This window comes from Salmo salar, chromosome ssa01, assembly GCF_905237065.1.
Source record: "Salmo salar chromosome ssa01, Ssal_v3.1, whole genome shotgun sequence".
NCBI lineage: Eukaryota > Metazoa > Chordata > Actinopteri > Salmoniformes > Salmonidae > Salmo > Salmo salar.
This window is the reverse complement of record NC_059442.1, coordinates 53,520,962-53,542,886: the sequence shown is the minus strand read 5'-3', so window position 1 is coordinate 53,542,886 and position 21,925 is coordinate 53,520,962. Positions and strand designations below refer to the sequence as shown.

General features: G+C 40.8%; 1 long non-coding RNA gene across 1 annotated transcript; it reads right to left on the bottom strand.

Moving 5' to 3' along the window:
- Nucleotides 1-19,420: 19,420 nt before the first annotated feature.
- LOC106605336 (uncharacterized) lies at nt 19,421-20,706 on the bottom strand. The gene is made up of 2 exons (XR_001328832.2): nt 20,389-20,706; nt 19,421-20,025 (listed from the first exon to the last, which is right to left on the bottom strand). It is a non-coding gene; the product is annotated as an uncharacterized lncRNA (long non-coding RNA).
- Between the last annotated feature and the right edge of the window lie 1,219 nt (nt 20,707-21,925).

Below are 21,925 nucleotides of genomic sequence, written 5' to 3'. Positions count from 1 at the left end.
CCTACGGGATCGTCTGAGACCAGCCACCCGGACAGTTGATGAAACTGTGGGTTTGCACAACTGAAACATTTCCACAGAAACCGTTTCAGGGAAAGCTGCATGTTCAACAGGGTCTTAACCTAAATGCAGTTTGGCGTTGTAACCGACATCACTGGGCAAATGCTCACCTTCGATGGCCACTAGCACGCTGTAGAAGTGTGCTCTTCACAGATGTATCCCGGTTTCAACTGTACCGGGAAGGTATTGCGTCATTTGGGAGAGCGGTTTGCTGATGTGCATGTTGTGAATAGACTGCCCCATGGTGGCGGTGTGGTTATGGTATGGGCAGTCATAAGCTATGGACAATGAACACAATTGCATTTTATTGATGGCAATTTGAATGCACAGACATACCCTGACGGGATCCTGAGGCCCATTGTCATGCCCATCATCACTTTATGATAATGTACGGCCCCATGTCGCAAGGATCTGTTCACAGTTCCTGGAAGCTGAAAACGTTCCAGTTCTTCCATGGCCTGCATACTCACCAGACATGTCACCCATTGAGCATGTTTGGGATGCTCTGGATCGATGTGTATAACAGCGTGTTCCAGTTCCCGCAAATATCCAGCAATTTCGCACAGCCATTGAAGAGGAGTGGGACAGTATTCCACAAGCCACATTTAACAGCCTGATGAATTCTATGGAAGGAGATGTGTCGCGCTGCATGAGACAAATGGTGGTCACACCAGATACTGACTGGTTTTCTGATCCACGCCCCTACCTTTGTTTTAAGTTCTGTATTCCCAGTCATGTGACCTTGAATTTAATCATGAGAATAGAATGTTTGGGGTGGAGATCTAAGAAATGAAGGTGTGGCAGAGTTGTGTCTACAGATGCCATATTCTGACCTTGACTTAATTCTCTCATAACTCCACCACCTTTAGACATGGAGGAACCATGAATAAGGTCGAGCAAACATGCCTGTCTAAGTGGGAAAAGCATCTACTTTATTTTTTCTGATAGAAATAATAGCATTCTTCATGAACTGTAAATTATAAATTGATAAGAACTATTGATAAGAGCTAGGTAAATTAGTAATCCATTTTGAGAAGGCGTTTATAAATACACATAATTGTTTTAGATACTTTTTTTATTTTTATTTATTTTTATTTCACCTTTATTTAACCAGGTAGGCAAGTTGAGAACAAGTTCTCATTTACAATTGTGACCTGGCCAAGATAAAGCAAAGCAGTTCGACAACATACAACAACACAGAGTTACACATGGAGTAAAACAAATATACAGTCAATAATACAGTAGAAAAATAAGTCTATGTACAATGTGAGCAAATGAGGTGAGATAAGGGAGGTAAAGGCAAAAAAAGACCATGGTGGCAAAGTAAATACAATATGGCAAGTAAAACACTGGAATGGTAATTTCCTTATGATCCCTAATGATGAATGTGAAACCAGCCATATGGACGCAAACTGAAAATCATATATCAACGTAATATGTAATTGCTGCCCATTTTACACAGTGAAGTAGGCTATAAATAGTCGTGCCATTATCCAGAATATTAACTGTGTACCCTGATAATTTGCGTTGATGAAAATTGGAGACCCAAGGTATAGGCTTCTTTAGAGCTGAACCTGCCAAATTGATGTTTGTGGTTTAGAACATTTTAATTATACTCCGGGGCTTTTTACCATTTGTATCATGTTCAGTATTAGCCACTATCGGGAACCACTGTCAGTAGTACCCACATACATTTATAGCTGTCACTTTAGTGTCAGTATTCTTCAATTTGTAGCTTACATTTGGCGTCATTCCATTCCGTTGACCTTTCTTTCCTCTGTCAAGTCTGTGTAGTTGTTCCTGAAGGATGCTAGCATTAATGGATCATATTAGGCTAACGTTGTGCAATCATTTGTAGCCTATTTGAATCATGGAACTCAGACCACATGTAGCACGTTTCATGATGATTGGACCTTTGTCATACAACTGATGATTAGAAAGGATTAGGGTAGATTTATAGGACAATTGTTCAAACCTTATTGTACACTTTTTTCCATGTTCCAATATTTCATGCATGGAACTTGAATGTGACAACTTTCAGGATAAATCAAACCACTAAGTTTTGATTCCTCAATATATTTATTGTGTAAAGACCGTTCAAACCATTGTTTTCCTTATGATTCAATACATACTTTCCTAACCCAAAAATGTGCCTAAATAATAATATACAAGATCCAAGTATTTTTAAATCTACCAGTTGGTGCTGAAACAGAGACGAATATGCATATATTTAGATGGCTTTATATCATTGATCCCTACATTCTGAACCCCTTCTCTCAATGTATTCTAGTGAGTCTGTTGACAAAATTCTAATTAAAAGGCAGACCATATTTAAAAGGATGGTTTAAGATAAATGTACTGAAAACCCTACTGAATGAAAACTCCACGAGATAATCTGTTGGCCAGCAAGTGGGAGGGTTTTCAGCTGTTGAATTAAACATATTAAATGCGCTCAAGGGAACCATGCCTGAAAAGCCCTATTATGCACCAAAGCAGAGCTTTGCAAGCTTCCGACCAACCTCACTTCACTGTTCATTTTTTTAAACATGAGACACCAAACGTGTTCACAGGGACGGTTAACTCGAGGTTCCACTAGTACATAGTGATCTAGGTAATCCGCCTTCAGTTTTAGTGCCCCCAATTTTTGGAATAGCCTACAAAACTCCCTACATCTTGACTCGCTGGTGACTTTAGGGCAGTTTAGTACGCAAATGTTGAATTCATTGAATGAGAATTGCAAATGTTTGGATTGAATGTGAATAATTGTATCTGTGGTGTTTGAAGCTGTATGGTTGAATCTGTAATTTGTAGTTTATTTTATTTGTATTGATCATTTTGTTTGCATTGTTGTCCTCATGGCAGCATAAATGAGACCCTGGTCTCAATGGGTTTCCCTGAATTAATAAAACTGAAATACAAAAATCCCACTTGTGAGATTGTAACGTGGCTCATCAAATCAAATCAAATTTTATAAATCACATACACGTGATTAGCAGATGTTATTGCGGGTGTAGCGAAATGCTTTAGCTCCGACAGTGCAGTAATATCTATAAGTAATACCTAACAAATTACACAACATATACCCAATACACACAAGACCAAGATACAGTAGGTTAGTAATGCAAGATATGTCAACATTATTAAGTGAATGAGATACCGTAGAATAGCATAGAAAACAGTATATACATAAACTCAGCAAAAAAATAAACGTCCCTTTTTCAGGACCCCATTTTTCAAAGATAATTCATAAAAATCCAAATAACTTCACAGATCTTCATTGTAAATGGTTTAAACACTGTTTGCCATGCTTGTTCAATGAACTATAAACAATTAATGAACATGCACCTGTGGAACAGTTGTTAAGACACTAACAGCTTACAGACGTTAGGCAATTAAGGTCACAGTTATGAAAACTTAGGACACTAAAGAGGCCTTTCTACTGACTCTGAAAAACAGCGAAAGAAAGATGCCCAGGGTCCCTGCTCATCTGCGTGAACGTGCCTTAGGCATGCTGCAAGGAGGCATGAGGACTGCAGATGTGGCCAGGGCAATAAATCGTCTGGGGCGGTGTGTCACAGCATCATCGGACTGAGCTTGTTGTCATTGCAGGCAATCTCAACGCTGTGCGTTACAGGGAAGACATACTGCTCCCTCATGTGGTACTCTTCCTGCAGGCTCATCCTGACATGACCCTCCAGCATGACAATGCCACCAGCCATACTGCTCGTTCTGTGCATGATTTCCTGCAAGACAGGAATGTCAATGTTCTGCCATGGCCAGCGAAGAGCCCGGATCTCAATCCCATTGAGCACGTCTGGGACCTGTTGGATCGGAGGGTGAAGGCTAGGGCCATTCCCCCCAGAAATGTCCGGGAAGGTGCCTTGGTGGAAGAGTGGGGTAACATCTCACAGCAAGAACCTGCAAATCTGGTGCAGTCCATGAGGAGGACCAGTCCATGTGGCCACCAGTACTTAATGCAGCTGGTGGCCACACCAGATACTGACTGTTACTTTTGATTTTGCCCCCCATTATTCCATTTCTGTTAGTCACATATCTGTGGAACTTGTTCAGTTTATGTCTCAGTTGTTGAATCTTGTTATGGCCATACAAATATTTACACATGTTAAGTTTGCTGAAAATAAACGCAGTTGACAGTGAGAGGTTTATGAGATGAGTTTTGATTGAGTTTATGAGATGAGTAATGCCAGATATGTAAATATTAAGTGACTAGGATACCGTAGAATAGCATAGAATACAGTATATACATATGAGATGAGTAATGCAAGATATGTAAACATTATTAAAGTGACAAATATAGCGAGGATCGTTACAATATGCTTTACATACGTTTATTCTATACCTATATCGTGAGCAATCATTCACAATCCAGTGCAATAGCCTAGTGATGTAAGCACCCAATTATATATGCTACATTTGTGCCTTCCTGACACACCCCCAGAAACTCTACTGGGTGTGGGTGCACGCACGTCACCTCCCTCTTGTCCACCACAGCAGTGACACCATACTGTGCTTTAATGTGTGCGTCTGTTTGTCTCCAATGCGGTACTTCAAAGGTTAGCTAACAGGAAGATTATGCTCAACAATTAGTTCTAATTGAGCCGGTCATTGACGAGTTTACACCTACCACATGAGCCATAGGGACCAGCTCCATAGAGTCTGGGGTTTTGTGTGCTGGAGAGCCAGATCTCAGGTTTGATGTTCAGCCTGAGGACACACGTTGATTATGTGATATGATTGCTGAGCCCCTGTGCCTTGAAATAGGGAATTGATAGCACACCTTTGTCTATATAAATAAATGTGAAAACCAGCCATTGTCTAGTTGACCATGAACGGATCAATTAAAGTGTGTTCATTTTAAGGAGGTAGGCTATGATCACAAAACCACCCATACAGATAAATACTGACATATAGCTAAAATGTGGAGGGAAAATACAGTAGGCTATATTATGCAATTATGAAACATTATAGTGATTTTGGTGTCCTGATGAGACCGGCGATGAATTAAATTTAGGAACTGCATTAAAGCCTGGTATGGAACATGGTCACCAGTTTCACAATGCGCCGGGGGCTTATAGCAAATGCCTATTCAAATTCACAAGTAAACAGAGATCAAATGTGGTTCTCTCACTTTCCGTTTAGGCGTGCTGCTAGCAATCATACCCACTTTGTCAGAGAGCCAATTGGTCTTCATCAGCAATCAGCTTCACGTTGGCGAGCAGACCGCTGGGCGCTTCTGTCTACATCTGGAACAATGGTCTCACAAAGGCATCGCCGGTCTCATCAGTAGACCAAAATCACTATAATGTTTCATAATTGCATAATATAGCCTACTGTATTTGCCCTCCACATTTTAGCTATATGTCAGTATTTATCTGTATGGGTGGTTTTGTGATCCTAGCCTACCTCCTTAAAATGAACACACTTTAATTGATCCGTTCATGGTCCCATAGAATATCAGTCGCAAAGAGAATTTAACGTATAGAAAAAAGCCCATATGCCAGCATAAGGGTATGTCACATTAAGCAATGCATTTTTAGGTGATATTTGCATTGCATGGGCATACCTTCCCTATAAAAATAAGATGAATGTAGCCTATCAATAAATCATGCCAATGCTATTGACACATTTTATTTACTTTTCCAAATGAAACAATGTATTATAATCATATATAGCTTTGTTCACACCCCAGTCTACTCGAATCTCGTATAGGCCTATAATGAAGTCATACTCTTAAAGAAATGACTGACATACATAAATAATGTAGTTATCAGATGGGCAACTAAGAGGCTATACCTGCACAACGGAATTTGATAGCCTGCACAGACATGGTGGCGCCGGGTGATATCAACGAGGCTATTGAACGTGTGAAAACCCACAACGGCAACATCTATTCATTTCAGTTACACCGACCAAGTTTGTATCGTTCCGTTGAGAACCCTTTACATATGCAAATACTGTGGGGTGTCTCCTATATAGAGCGAGGTCCCGAGTCAAGAGGCCTACAACAGACCACCTGCGAGCTAACTAGACCGCACGCCGCACACCATGGCGAAATTCTCAGTAGAATGGCTATCTCAAACGTTTTTACAACACTTCAACGGAACGAGTGGACGTCGAAGAAGGCACACAATATGGCAGACATGGCATTACAAGGTCTCGCATGCCTTGTGTAGTTGTTCCTCGGCTTCCATCAACCTATAAAGAGGTTTCAGTTGAGCCGAAAGTACCTACTGAAGTGATACTTCATGTCAACATTGAAGAACTTGCTAAAGAGTCGACTAAAGACTACACTCCATCATCTCCAAACAGTAAGTGTACACTTACTCCATCATCTCCAAACAGTAAGTGTATACTTTCCTTGTCAAAACAATCAATTTGAGCATTTCATGGTGGAGTGTGTTCCAATAGGCACTTGTGATTTCTGGATTATTGACAATGTTTTTTTTAAAACCTTTCCAGATAGCTGTGGCTACACGACAGGTTCTGAGAGCGAGGTGGGGGACGATAGTGAGGGCGAGTCTGCACTACACCGCAGGATGAGAACCAAGTTCACCTCTGATCAGATCTGCAGGCTAGAACAGACCTTCAACAAACACAAGTACCTCGGTGCAACTCAGAGGAGAAAGAATGCTGATAAACTGAATCTCTCTGAAACTCAGGCGAAGACAGACGCTAGAGCACGAAAAGCGATGTAATGTCTTCAAGACTTGGATGTATGATATGATCAAGAACAACATTACAAAGTTAGCATTCACCAATGTATCATAATGGTATGCCTTCCTTTCAGGTGAAAACATGGTTTCAAAACAGAAGGATGAAGCTGAAGCGCGAAGTCCAAGACATGGGCCCAGAATTCTTCGCTCCTCCAGCATCTCTGCTTCCACCACTGGTCTACGCAGCCGCTCCGTCATTACAGCACATTGCGCTTGGTGGACAGCTCCCGACCCTCGCCCAGAGCACACAAGTGCTGTACCCGCATCACATTGAGCGAGTTCCCATGCAGCCAATCCACCCCATGATGCTGGCGCCCTTTTACTACTGATTGGACTGCAATCCTAAAGACGGATTCTTATAATTCAACTTCTGTTTTATTATTGAACTTCTGTTTTATTATTTGAGTCACATCTGGTTGATTGGGGGAATTCGTATCTAGAATCTAGATGTGTTTTCATCATTTTCCTTTTTGAGAGGATTTTAGACATTGTTATTAATTGCAAAGAACTAAGTTATATTTATATAATTATCAATATATGTAAACATTTGGAAATGCGCATTTTTACTAGCTTGCTGGTTTTTGCTTGTTTTCGCCATTATGCATGGACTATTCCACATTAGCTTCGGTTCAGTCCTTGAAATAGCCTAATTGTATTTTTACAATCTCCTTAATTCTATTATTACTATCTCCTTAAATGAAAAAAAGAAGTTTGCTTGCATCCTGGATTGGTCGTGTATGAAAGAACACAATGCCTTAGTGTTTAATAAACCCCTGTCATTACCGCCATGAATAAGGTCAAGCAACAAACTGTATAATTTCAGCAAACTTTTGATATGTAATCGCCATAAGTAATCAAATGTATTTATATAGCCCTTCTTACATCAGCTGATATCTCAAAGTGCTGTACAGAAACCCAGCCTAAAACCCCAAACAGCAAGCAATACAGGTGTAGAAGCACGGTGGCTAGGAAAAACTCCGTAGAAAGGCCAAAACCTAGGAAGAAACCTAGAGAGGAACCAGGCTATGAGGGGTGGCCAGTCCTCTTCTGGCTGTGCTGGGTGGAGATTATAACAGCACATGGCCAAGATGTTCAAATGTTCATAAATGACCAGCATGGTCAAATAATAATAATCACAGTTGTTGTCGAGGGTGCAACAAGTCAGTAACACAAGAGTAAGTGTCAGTTGGCTTTTTCATAGCCGATCTTTGAGAGTATCTCTACCACTCCTGCTGTCTCTAGAGAGTTGAAAACAGCAGGTCTGGGACAGGTAGCACGTCCGGTGAACAGGTCAGGGTTCCAGCAGGTCTGGGACAGCAGGTCTGGGACAGGTAGCACGTCCGGTGAACAGGTCAGGGTTCCATAGCCGCAGGCAGAACAGTTGGAACTGGAGCAGCAGCAATGCCAGGTGGACTGGGGACAGCAAGGAGTCATCAAGCCAGGTAGTCCTGAGGCATGGTCCTAGGGCTCAGGTCCTCCAAGAGAGAGAAAGAAAGAGAGAAAGAGAGAATTAGAGAGAGCATATTTAAATTCACACAGGACACCGGAAAAGACAAGAGAAATACTCCAGATGTGACAGACTGACCCTAGCCCCCCGACACATAAACTACTGCAGCATAAATACTGGAGGCTGAGACAGGAGGGGTCAGGAGACACTGTGGCCCCATCCTATGAAACCGCCGGACAGGGCCAAACAGGTAGGATATAACCCCACCCACTTTGCCAAAGCACAGCCCCCACACCACTGGAGGGATATCTCCAACCACCAACTTACCATCCCGAGACAAGGCCGAGTACAGCCCACAAAGATCTCCGCCACGGCGCCAACCCAGACAGGAAGACCACGCCAGTGACTCAACCCACTCAAGTGACGCACCCCTCCCAGGGAGGGCATGGAAGAACACCAGTAAGCCAGTGACTCAGCCCCTGTAATAGGGGTAGAGGCAGAGAATCCCAGTGGAGAGAGGGGAAACCGGCCAAGCAGAGCCAGCAAGAGCGGTTCGTTGCTCCAGCCTTTCCGTTCACCTTCACACCCCTGGGCCAGACTACACTTAATCATAGGACCTACTGAAGAGATGTGTCTTCAGTAAAGACTTAAAGGTTGAGACTGAGTCTGCGTCTCTCACATGGGTAGGCAGACTATTCCATAAAAATGCAGCTCTATAGGAGAAAGCCCTGCCTCCAGCTGTTTGTTTAGAAATTCTAGGGACAATTAGGAGGCCCACGTCTTGTGACCGTAGCGTACGTGTAGGTATGTATGGCAGGACCAAATCGGAAAGATAGGTAGGAGCAAGCCCATGTAATGCTTTGTAGGTTAGCAGTAAAACCTTGAAATCAGCCATTGCCTTAACAGGAAGCCAGTGTAGGGAGGCTAGCACTGGAGTAATATGATCACATTTTTGGGTTCTAGTCAGGATTCTAGCAGCCGTATTTAGCACTAACTGAAGTTTATTTAATGCTTTATCCCGGTAGCCGCAAAGTAGAGCATTGCAGTAGTCCAACCTAGAAGTAACAAAGGCATGGATTAATTTTTCTGCGTCATTTTTGGACAGAAAGTTTCGGATTTTTGCAATGTTACATAGATGGAAAAAAGCTGTCCTTGAAACAGTCTTGATATCTTATGCTGATTTTGTATCGCCCATGGCATCTATAGGTTTAGCAAATATAATGTCCAGCTGGCATGACTGGGTGCCTTCTCAAAGGGAAGAATGAAGTGGGGGGCGGGTGTATGTGGTGCGTTTCTTCAACCCACCTTTTTACGGACACATGAGCATAATTATCCTCAATGGTAAGAGAGGACCTATCAATAACGGATTATATTGATGGATATCTTTTTTGATGTATTATTTTTGTAACAAATTATGTTATGTATTTTAGGAACACATACAAAAACACTAAATATTTGCAATTTCACAGCTCAAGAAAATAGCAATTTGTTACATGATCTAATACCGACTTTAAGGGTGCACTTCAACGTTTGATATATGGCAGTATGGTTCATTCCGTCTGTTAAGAGCAGCATGTAGCTGCATTTGGATGCGTCTGTTTGCCTAATGCTGTAGGCAAATATTTCCCGATGGCGTCGGGTGTTGTGGCACCGAGCCTTGACTGCATCTTCAGAGAGGCTGAAAGAGACATCAAAGAGGAGGTAACTACAAGATCATTGAGCTTTATTGTCTCTCAATCGGAAGATTCGCACTTACTAGAGAGACACCAGGGAACGGCGCCCTAATGTCTGCAAGAGGTATAGGACTATATTGCCTCACCTCAATGTCATTAGTTGATACCAGCTAAATAGGTGGCTGATTGTGTCATTCAGTCATAAACAATTCTGGACTTATTTGATTGTCCAAACCATTCACCAATGGAAAATGCATGTTGAAACAGGTCTCATTAAGTGACCTCTTATCGGATGATGCTTAATGTATCTCAACCAGTTCTGAGTGGAGTTGTTTTAAAACACCCAAACATCTTACACTACACTCAAGGCGCGCAGTGCATCTGAGGCCAAACATGACCAGATAGGAATCAGGGCCTACCCAGATAGGAATCAGGGCCGGGGGCTATGTTTAAGGCATGCCTAGGTACAGTGCATTCGGAAGGTATTCAGACCCCTTGTCATTTTACAGCCTTCTTCTAAAATGGATTAAATAAAACAATTTCCTCAGCAAATCTACACACAAAACCACATAATGACAAAGGCGAAAACAGGCTAGAAATGTTTACAAATGTATTAAAAACAAAAAACAGAAATACCTTATTTACAATGTGGAAAAAGTCAAGGGGCCTGAAAACTTTACATTGGTTTTGGAAAGGACTCAGACCACTTGACATTTTCCACATTTTGTTAGGTTACAGCCTTATTCTAAAATTTATTAAATTGTTTCCCCCTCATCATTCTACTCACGATACCTCAACGACAAAGCAAAAACAGGTTTTAGAAATGTTTGCAAATTTATAAAAAAGGAAAAAATATGAAATTATCACATTTACAAGGATCGGACCCTTTTTTTCAATTTCCGCCTAAAATGTAGGAGAATATAACACATTAGATCTGGTAAAAGATAATACAAACCAAAAAACATGCGGTTTCAATTTTTTGGGGGGGTTCCATCATCTTTGAAATGCAAGAGAAAGGTCATACATTGAGATAGGATTATAGGTGTCATTTAGATGTTGTCCACAAGATGGCAGCAATGTGTGTGCAACGTTTCAGACTGATCCAGGGAAGAATAACATCACTACACAATATTTTGTATCAAGTCTGCCAGGAGTTTGCCCAAATGTGCCGAATTGGTCAATTTATACATTTTCAAGTACATAACTATAGAGAACATACAACAATGCTATGGTAATAAAAAAAATGAAGTTTACACACTCCCAGGAATATCATTCATAATGGATCAAATCAAATTTGTGGCTCAGTTAGTAGAGCATGGTGTTTGCAACGCCAGCATGGTATATGCAACGCCAGGGTTGTGGGTTTGATTCCCACGGGGGGCCAGTACAAAAAAAGAAAAAAAATGCATGAAATGAAAATGAAATGTATGTATTCACTACTGTAAGTCGCTCTGGATAAGAGCGTCTGCTAAATGACTAAAATGTAAAATGTACATTTTATTAGTCACATTCGCCAAACACAACAGGTCACCTTACAGTGAAATGCTTACTTACGAGCCCCTAACCAACAATGCAGATAAACATTTAAAAAAAAATCTGAATAACAAATAAAAGTAACAAGTTTTTAAAGAGCAGCAGTTAAATAACAATAGCAAGACTATATAGAGGGGGGTACCGGTACAGAGTCAATTGGTGTTTCCTGTCTCTCTGTGCCAGTTCGTCTTGTATGTTTCCAAGTCAACCAGCGTTTTTCCCTTTCTCCTGATTTTTTGCATTCTCCTTTTTCTAGTCCTCCCGGTTTTGACCCTTGCCTGTTTTCTGGACTTTGTACCTGCCTGCCTGACCATTCTGCCTGCCTTGACCACGAGCCTGTCTGCCACTCTGTACCTCCTGGACACTTATCTGGTTTTGACCTTTTTTGCCTGTTCACGACCATTCTCTTGCCTACCCCTTTGGATTAATAAACATTGTAAGACTCCAACCATCTGCCTCCTGTGTCTGCATTTGGGTCTCGCCTTGTGCCTTCAGAGCAAGATTACTGAATGTAAGTAGATTATTTACCTTCAGAGGTGAATGTATCAAACCAGTTGCCATGATAAAAGTGATTTGTTGTTGTGCACTATCCTCATACAATAGCTTGGTATTATTTTTGCTGTAATAGCTACTGTAAATTAGACACTGCAGTTAGATTAACAAGGATTTAGGCTTTCTGCCTATAAAATACATGTCTATTTCCCGGAAAGTTAGCTGTTGTATACAATGTCATTCTAGTCTCATTGTCACATATTGAGCAACAACTGTCCCGGGTTAGGGACACCAATCCCGTAGAGTATAAGTATTCATACCCTTTACTCAGTACTTTGAAGCACCTTTGGCAGCGATTATAGCTTCGAGTCTTATTGGGTATAACGCTACAAGCTTGGCACACCTGTATTTGGGGAGTTTCTCCCATTCTTCTCTGCAGATCCACTCAAGCTTTGTCAGGTTGGATGGGGAGCGTAGCTGCACAGCTATTTTCAGGTCTCTCCAGAGATGTTCGATTGGGTTCAAGTCCGACCATGGCTGGGCCACTCAAGGACAATGATACTTGTCCTGAAGCCACTCCTGCATTGTCTTGGCTGTGTGCTTAGGGTCGTTGTCTTGTTGAGAGGTGAACCTTTGCCCCGGTCTGAGGTCCTGAGCGTTCTGGAGCAGGTTTTCATCAAGGATCTATCTCACTTTGCTCCGTTCATCATTCACTCGATCCTTACTAGTCTCCCAGTCCCTGGCGCTGAAAAACATCCCCACAGCATTATGCTGCCACCACCATGCCTCACTGTAGGTTGGCATTCAGGCCAAGGAGTTCAATCTTGGTTTCATCAGACCAAAGAATCTTGGTTCTCATGGTCTGAGAGTCATTTAGGTGCCCTTTGGCAAACTCCAAGCGAGCGGTCATGTGCCTTTTACTAGCAGTGGCTTCCGTCTGGCCACTCTACCATAAAGGTCTGATTGGTGGAGTGCTGCATAGATGGTTGTCCTTCTGGAAGGGTCTCCCATCTCCACAGAGGAACTCTGGTGCTCTGTCAGAGTGCCCTGTCAGAGTGACCATTGGATTCTTGGTCACCTGCCTGACCAAGGCCTTCTCCCCTGATTGCTAAATTTGGCCGGCCAGGCCAGCTCTAGGAATAGTCTTGGTGGTTCCAAACTTCTTCCATTTAAGAATGATGGAGGCCACAGCGCTCTTGGAGACCTTCAATGCTGCAGACATTAGACATGTGTGTGCCTTTCCAAATCATGTCCCATCAATTGAATTTACCACAAGTGGACTCCAATCAAGTTGTAGAAACATCTTAAGGATGATCAATGGAAACGGGATGGACCTGAGCTCGATTTCGAGTCTCACAACAAAGTTTATGTAAATAATATGTTTCTGTTTTCTAATTTTTAATAAATGTGCAAACATTTCTAAAAATCTGTTTTCGCTTTGACGTTATGGGGTATTGTGTGTAGATTGATGAGGATTTAAAAATATATATATATTTTAGAATAAGGCTGTAATGTAGCGAAATGTGGAAAAAAGGAAGGGGTAGAATACTTTCCGAATGCACTGTACATTTTGTAGCCTACATATGATGTTATGGACAAGTGGGCAGTCCTGCAAAATCACAGCTCTGGTATTGAGTCCCTGACTGTGCACTCAGTTAAACAAACACATGTTGAGTTTCATGTTTCCAAACAATAGGCCTAAATGATATTTTTTGCATAAACCATTGATGGATCTGAGGGATACTGACACCTATTGCAATTGGATATTGGGCCATTAAAGACAAGACTGGTATTGGGCTCTGCAAAAAAAATCTCATAAACAGTTTTCTATAGTTCAGCTTCTTGCATTCGTTTGGATTGACACAGATAACAACCAATGAGTCAATCTTTTGTTCCTTTCCCCTCTTGTCTGTAGACTGAGAGTAACTATTTTTGTACATGACTAAAATGGCAATTGTGATCTGCAGATAAGAGTGGTGTTGCGGCACTCAAGGAAAACTGGCTAGCTACTGAAAGTAACTTTGATTGACATTCATTCGCAGCCATAAAATATGATAGTATTGTATTGGCTAAATGTAAAGCGTAGGTCTTTAGGTAAAAATAAAAGTGACTGTATTTGTATTGTTAGTTTTGATAAAATTGTTTTGATAAAATTGCGTTATGCACACACGCAGGGTTGGGTAGGTTACTTTCTAAATGTAATTTGTTACATTTACTAGTTACCTGTCCAAAATTGTAATCGGTAACGTAACTTTCAGATTACCCAAACTCAGTAACGTAATCTGATTATTCAGTTACTTTTAGATTACTTTACCCTTAAGAGGCATTCGAAGACAAAAATGTATGTTACCAATTGACCGACATCTATTGCAGGATAAATCAATGTTAAAGTTCACATAGCTGGCCATATATGGATGTACAATTTTACTTTATGGGTTGGTTATGTAGGCTTCTTCTAACTCATCGCTTTCTACTAAATATAATACGATTAAATTCTATATTTACATAAAAAAAAACAGAATTCCATGTTATACCTCTTGATCTTCAAGAATAGCACTTGGAAATTAGGGATTCGATCCAGCAACTTTTCGGTTATTTCCTCAACACACTATCCACTACGCTACCTGCCGCCCCAAAATGTAACCACTCTCAGATTAATAGAGTGGTCAGAGCAGCAGGTAGCCTAGTGGTTAGAGTGTTGAACAAGTAACCAAAAGGTTGCAAGATCGAATCCCCGAGCTGACAAGGTTAAAATCTGTCGTTCTGCCCCTGAACAAGGCAGTTAACCCACTGTTCCTAGGTTGTCATTGAAAACAATTATTTGTTCTTAACTGACTTGTCTAGTTAAAGAAAGGTAAAATAAGAAAATAGACATAGCTATGGATGCAAGGACTGACCATCCATGATATCAAAATTATTGTTTTAATCATGTTATGAGGCAATACAGTGTTCTTTACATTTACAACGTTTACAAACGTTGGAGGAAAAACAAACTTATTTTTGGGGTTCTTATGGAGTGTGACAGTTGAACTAAGCTCATGAGGCATTTATAAGTTATATTCTTCAAGAATAAATGGATATAAATATTATATATATATAGTTGAAATCAGAAGTTTACATACTCTTAGGTTGGAGTCATTAAAAGTTGTTTTTCAACGACTCCACACATTTCTTGTTAACAAACTATAGTTTTGGTCGGTTAGGACATCTACTTTGTACATGACACAAGTAATCTTTCCAACAATTGTTTACAGACAGATTATTTCACTTATGAGTCACTGTATCACAATTCCAGTGGGTCAGAAGTTTACATACACTAAGTTGACTGTGCCTTTAAACAGCTTGGAAAATTCCAGAAAAATGTCATGGCTTTAGAAGCTTCTGACAGGCTAATTGACATCTTTTGAGTCAATTGGAGGATGTATTTCAAGGCCTACCTTCAAACTCAGTGCCTCTTTGCTTGACATCATGGGAAAATCATAAGAAATCAGCTCCACAGGTCTGGTTCATCATTGGGAGCAATTTCCAAACGCTTGAAGGTACCACGTTCATCTGTACAAACAATAGTACGCAAGTATAAACACCACGGGACCACGCAGTCGTCATACCATTCAGGAAGGAGACGCATTCTGTCTCCTAGAGATGAACGTACTTTGTTGCGGAAAGTGCAAATCAATCCCAGAACAACAGCAAAGGACCTTGTGAAGATGCTGGAGGAAACAGGTACAAAAGTATCCTTATCCACAGTAAAGCGAGTCCTATATCAACACAACCTGAAAGGCCAGACTACAGTTTGCAACTGCACAAGGGGACAAAGATCGTACTTTTTGGAGAAATGTCCTCTGGTCTGATGAAACAAAAATAGAACTGTTTGGCCATAATGACCATCGTTATGTTTGGAGGAAAAAGGGGGAGGCTTGCAAGCCAAAGAACACCATCCCAACTGTGAAGCACGGGCGTGGCAGCATCATGTTGTGGGTGTGCTTTGCTGCGGTTGGGACTGGTGCACTTCACAAAATAGATGGCATCATGAGGAAGCAAAACCATGTGGATATATTGAAGCAACATCTCAAGACATCAGTCAGGAAGTTAAAGCTTGGTCTCAAATGGGTCTTCCAAATGGACAATGACCTCAAGCATACTTACAAAGTTGTGGCAAAATGGCTTAAGGACAACAAAGTCAAGGTATTGGAGTGGCATCACAAAGCCCTGACCTCAATCCTATAGAACATTTGTGGGTATTAATGAAAAAGCGTGTGCAAGCAAGGAGGCCTATAAAACCTAACTCAGTTACACCAGCTCTGTCAGGAGGAATGGGCCAAAATTCACCCAACTTATTGTGGGAAGCGTGTGGAAGGCTACCCGAAACGTGTGACCCAAGTTAAACATTTTAAAGGCATTGCTACGAAATATTAATTGAGTGTATGTAAACTTCTGACCCACTGGGAATGTGATGAAAGAAATAAAAGCTGGAATAAATCACTCTCACTACTATTATTCTGACATTTCACATTCTTAAAATAAAGTGGTGATCCTAACTGACCTAAGACAGGGAATTTTTACTAGGATTAAATGTCAGGAATTGTGAAAAACTGAGTTTAAATGTATTTGGCTAAGGTGTATGTAAACTTCCGACTTCAACTGTACATGGTCCAATATGTTATTTGGCCCATTTCTGGAGGTGGAAATTTTATTTTGACTTCAACTGTATATATATATATATATATATATATATATATATATATATATATATATATATATATATATATATATATATATATATAACAATATATAAATCCAATAATGGACTTATAATTGCAGATTGCCCCTTAATGGACAGTGCGAGTTTGAGCATCTGTCCATTAGGCCTGTGGATAATATTTTTTTATCAGCATTAATTAGATTGAGCAATAAAATCCCCACTTTAATTCCATATGCTGGGATCCGCACTATGCAGCTGTTGCAAGAGCGCATTTTTCACTGGCTGTCCACTGGTTTCAAAAACAATGATTGATAGGCAACTTAAACGACTTGAATTCAACCATCATTGGGTTCAAATACACATTAAGATTTGTGAATAGCCATCCACAACAACCACAATCCTTAAAGCGCAAATAACTAAATGAGAGAGCAGCAGTGTGATTCACATCAATACGCTATGTAGACATTAATAATAAGTTAAAGCCGTATCGCTGTAGACCACACCACTGCTGTCATCCTTACCTCCAAGCGTTAATTCAAGATGGATAATCTTTGAAAGCAGTCACACCATTGGAAGACATGCCTTGGACTGTACCCTACAAAAGCCTATTCCTGCTCTTTTCCCGTGATCCATCAAACACATTTGGTGTGTCATCATAGTGGTCTCTGACTTGTGTTAAGACTTGCTCAGGTGGAACAAATGTAAACTTTTGGCTTTTTTCAATGCTGATTTGAATGTCACCGAGAAGACAGAGAAGTGTCAAAGATTTTTTCCCCCAAACATCCTTTCTGAATTTAAAAGTAATCCTCGAAATAATCTAGTTTTTCTAAAGTATCTGTAATCTGATTATAACATTATGCTGGTAACTTAATGGATACAGTTACCGTTTTTTTTCTATCAGTCAAATGTATTTATAAAGCCCTTTTTACATCAGCCAATGTCACAAAGTGCTGTACAGAAACCCAGCCTGAAACAGCAAGCAATGCAGATGTAGAAGCACATTGGCTAGGAAAAGCTCCCTAGAAAGGCCAGCACCTAGGAAGAAACCTAGAGAGGAACCAGGCTCTGAGGGGTGGCCAGTCCTCTTCTGGCTGTGCCAGGTAGAGATTATAACAGAACATGGCCAAGATGTTCAAATGTTCATAGATGACCAGCAGGGTCAAATAATAATAATCACAGTGGTGGTAGAGGGTGCAACAGGTCAGCATCTCAGGAGTAAATGTCAGTTGGCTTTTCATAGCCAATCATTCAGAGTTAGAGACAGCAGGTGCGGAAGAGAGAGAGTCCAAAACAGCAGGTCCGGGACAAGGTAGCACATCCAGTGAACAGGTCAGGGTTCCATAGTCGCAGGCAGATCAGTTGAAACTGGAGCAGCAGCAGCATGACCAGGTGGACTGGGGACAGCAAGGAGTCATATCAGGCCAGGTAGTCCTGAGGCATGGTCCTAGGGTTCAGGTCCTCCGAGAGAAAGAGAGAGAGAGAATGACAATGAGAAAGAGAAAATTAGAGGGAGCATACTTAAATTCCCACAGGACACCGGATAAGACTGGAGAAATACTCCAGATATAACAGAATGACACTAGCCCCCCGACACAAAATATTGCAGCATAAATAATCCCTTACACGTGATCCGTTACTCCCCAACCCTGCACACACGTTACAATATAGTGAAGTAAATGACAGATACTACAAACTGCCCTCCACCCTCCCAAGCAGGGACATGATGTCCACAATTTTACATAACTAATTGACAGATTAGCGCACAGCCATACACCGAATAAAATATATGGTAGTCCATACTTCCCATCCACATGTATGAAGGCATACATTGGGCATGTTTGAATAATAACTGTTTCAGTGATCCATAGTTAGGGAATAATCAGACGATACATTGCAGGTAAAATACCACAATACCACCTTGTACTTAAAGCATGCAGAAATGACCTTAAGGTTTTTAACATTATTTAAGATTTTGAGGAATGGCAAGCCTTTTAAGGTCAAGGGCTTTGCAAAAGATGGTTTAGATTCCAGTAAAGTCCCCCAGTTGTTATTCAAACATGCCTAATGCACGCCTTCATACATGTGGACGGGAAATAGGGATTACTGTACATTTTTATTCAGTGAACGGCATGTTAGTGGCAATCAGGTGAGGATGTGCTAACTGCCCTGCTAAGAGCTCTGTGGCTGATAGACCCAATGATAGACCCAATGGCTGTTTGCTGCATAATGTACACTTTTGTCTTTTTCCCATCATTCACTCTTCCATCTTATCCTAGGCTACAGATGCTCTGATACAGGAGACATTCTGCAAGTACAATCAACTAGTGCCATCGGAATTATCAGAATCAAAAGGCAAGATTCTGAGAACCATGCATAGTTCTTAGAACCTCGCATAGTTTTTAGAACTTCACATCATTTTGGCAAATCACTGAAATTCCTGTTTTGTGGGAAATGTGACTGATAAGATCAGAACCACACTATTTCAAACGTTTCTCTTTACCATTACCTCTTTATGTGGGTATGCTTCCTAAAATCTCATAGGATTGAGGAAAAATGACTGTATAATTATTCAAGTATAACCTTTCCATAGCTTAGCTAATGGGGGACTTTACTGGGATCTAAACCATCTTTTGCAAAGCCCTTGACCTTAAAAGGGTTGCCATTCTTTGAAATCTTGTTCGGTAAAATGTTCCGTTAAAAACCTTATATCGTAATTCCTGCATACTTTAAATACAAGGTCGTATGGTGGTATTTATTTTTAAGTCATAGAATAACTACAATGTAAATCTTTTAAAGATTTTATTATCACTAACTATTCAGGGTCATTCAGTTTAAAGGATACATCTGTACTATAATAGAAAATAAGACAAACATTTGAAGATCATTAATTGTTTTTTTTTTTTTTTTTTTTTTACACACTTTGTTACTGAACATCAACAGGCAGACAATTCCACCCACTAGGTGGACAACAAACACTGCAAAACATTAATTCGTATAAAAAGTCAGCAATACAGCAACAGCTTGGACAGCTACGAAATGTACTACAGCACTATCATCATAAATAAAGGAGCTATCCGATGACAACAGAACGTTTCAGGACATTGTAAAATCCAGTCTCTCCTTACGAGGTATGGTCTCTCCACTGAGTTCAGGGTGTGGTCTTGTTGCGGTCTTTTTATTCTGGAGTCCTCTAGATCAGGTCCAACAGGGAGAACTCGGGGCTGTGGTAGTTGACCAATCAGGGGTAGTTTGGTCGGTGAAATACCTCTGCAGCCCCATTTTCCCATGCCCTATGCCTCTTTAAAGCTAGATCTCAAAGCGGTATATGCATAGGAAAAAGGAACAGCGAGTGCAGATACCCCTCTCGAATCCACTGCTGTTGTGAACCTGAAAGGGAGAGACACAGACAACCTCACAGAATGAACACTTTGAATATTAAACCTTATACAATGATATTTAAAGAAAAACATTAAAACAAGTCATTCCTATTTTATCATGTACAGCTGATTTTGCACAAGTAACTTATACTTTAGAATACGCAAAACAATATTTTCAGGACTTCAATCATTTGGATAAGACAATAACTGCAAATTGACAAATTCTTAATCATTTAATAATTATACTTTAATCATTTGCTAAACAGCAAATGTGAAAAACATTAAAGAGACTTTATATTCTGTGTGAGCCTGTTTGAGGTTTTAGTTCTATAAAATGCATCAGGTGAAGATCCTATAAATAAAGCTGACTTACCCTGTACAGCTCCAGAGCTGTCTCCCTAAAGCAAACACCTCCTCAGGGGCATTTATTCCTCCCCAGAGACCTTGAAGATGTTTGAGAAAGATAGAGTAGCTGTTTTTTGTTCTCTGTCAGCACTCAGCCCACCTCCTTGGTTTCAGGCCATGGCATATCATGCACTTGCAGGGGCCAGCGCAACCCTCTAAAAAAAAATAAAAAAACATTAGAAATTAACAAGCAACAAACATGACAAAGCCTCAGTGTCTCGGCTAAGGTTGATTGGCTGTCGTTGCTCACCATTGTAGCGCAGGGTGAACTTGCTACATAACGAGCTGCTATCTTCTTCTCAGATGTCAACAGCACAGTGAGGAAAGAGGGAAAAAGTTAGAACACCTAGTTCCTACCAGTGAAAAGTTTCTTATCGGTTCAGGGTCTCTTTCTCTCCCTCTCCCAGGAGGGGCCCCATGCTTTAGCCTCCTCAAGGTCTTCAGACAAGGACTCTCAGGGTGTGCTGAAGTGAGACATTCACACACACACACACACACACACCAACTTAGTACACACAAGCATACACAGACACACACAGACAAATGTACACTCAAGCATACACAGACACACATGCATTGCACACGCACTGAGGCTCTCACACACACACACACACTGTAAAAGTGGGATGTTCTGGCATGTCAAGGCCAGAGGCCAGTACAAACCCTCTTACCAGCTAGAAATGAAACTGTGTGAAACCACACTCCTCTTCTGATTTTGCACTAAGGGAGGTGGACATGTATCATAGGAGTTAATAAAGGAAGTCCTGTCATACATGACCATATCCTTACATGACCATACCCTTGCCTAACCAGTCCAGTAAAGTATGTCCAAGTTTAGCTTCTGAATCGCAGTGTGGGGAACTCTTTAGAATTAACTCTGTCAGACTAAGAACAGGGTTTAAACAGTTATGGGCATACCATGTCTTGGAGTCAATATATTAAGGCCTATTGTAGTGATATGTAGATTTATTCGATTTCACAGTGGACATTTGTGTGCATCATAACAAGCTGGGAAAATATCCCCATATAGAATAATACAACTACATTGTATCTGAATACCTTTTTCAGATATGAATGTGTCAGTCTACTCAGGAACTTAATAAGACCCTTGGTAAGACACATATACCATGTTGTGAAAACCACTTGGCTGAACTCATTCTCCACCATCCACAATGTTCAACATTTGACCCAGCTTTCCACGAGCACCACTAGGGGGCAGCAGCTTCAAGCCCTGGATAACAGCGTTGCTCTTATGCAGAGTGTAAAATTCTCTGGAAAAAATTGCAGCGTTACAGTTCTTTTTTTTTTTTATTGCTAGGACCCATTCCTCAATACTTAGGTCACTTTTTCAAAACTCTTCACACAGCGCGCACAACAGCAGTCTATCTGGGCTAAACTGTGGATCATTTTTCATTGCTTTGGCACAAAATGCATTCAATGACTACATCTTTCAAATGTCATGAATTATTTTCTCACTCAGACACAACCACCACCAAAACTCTATG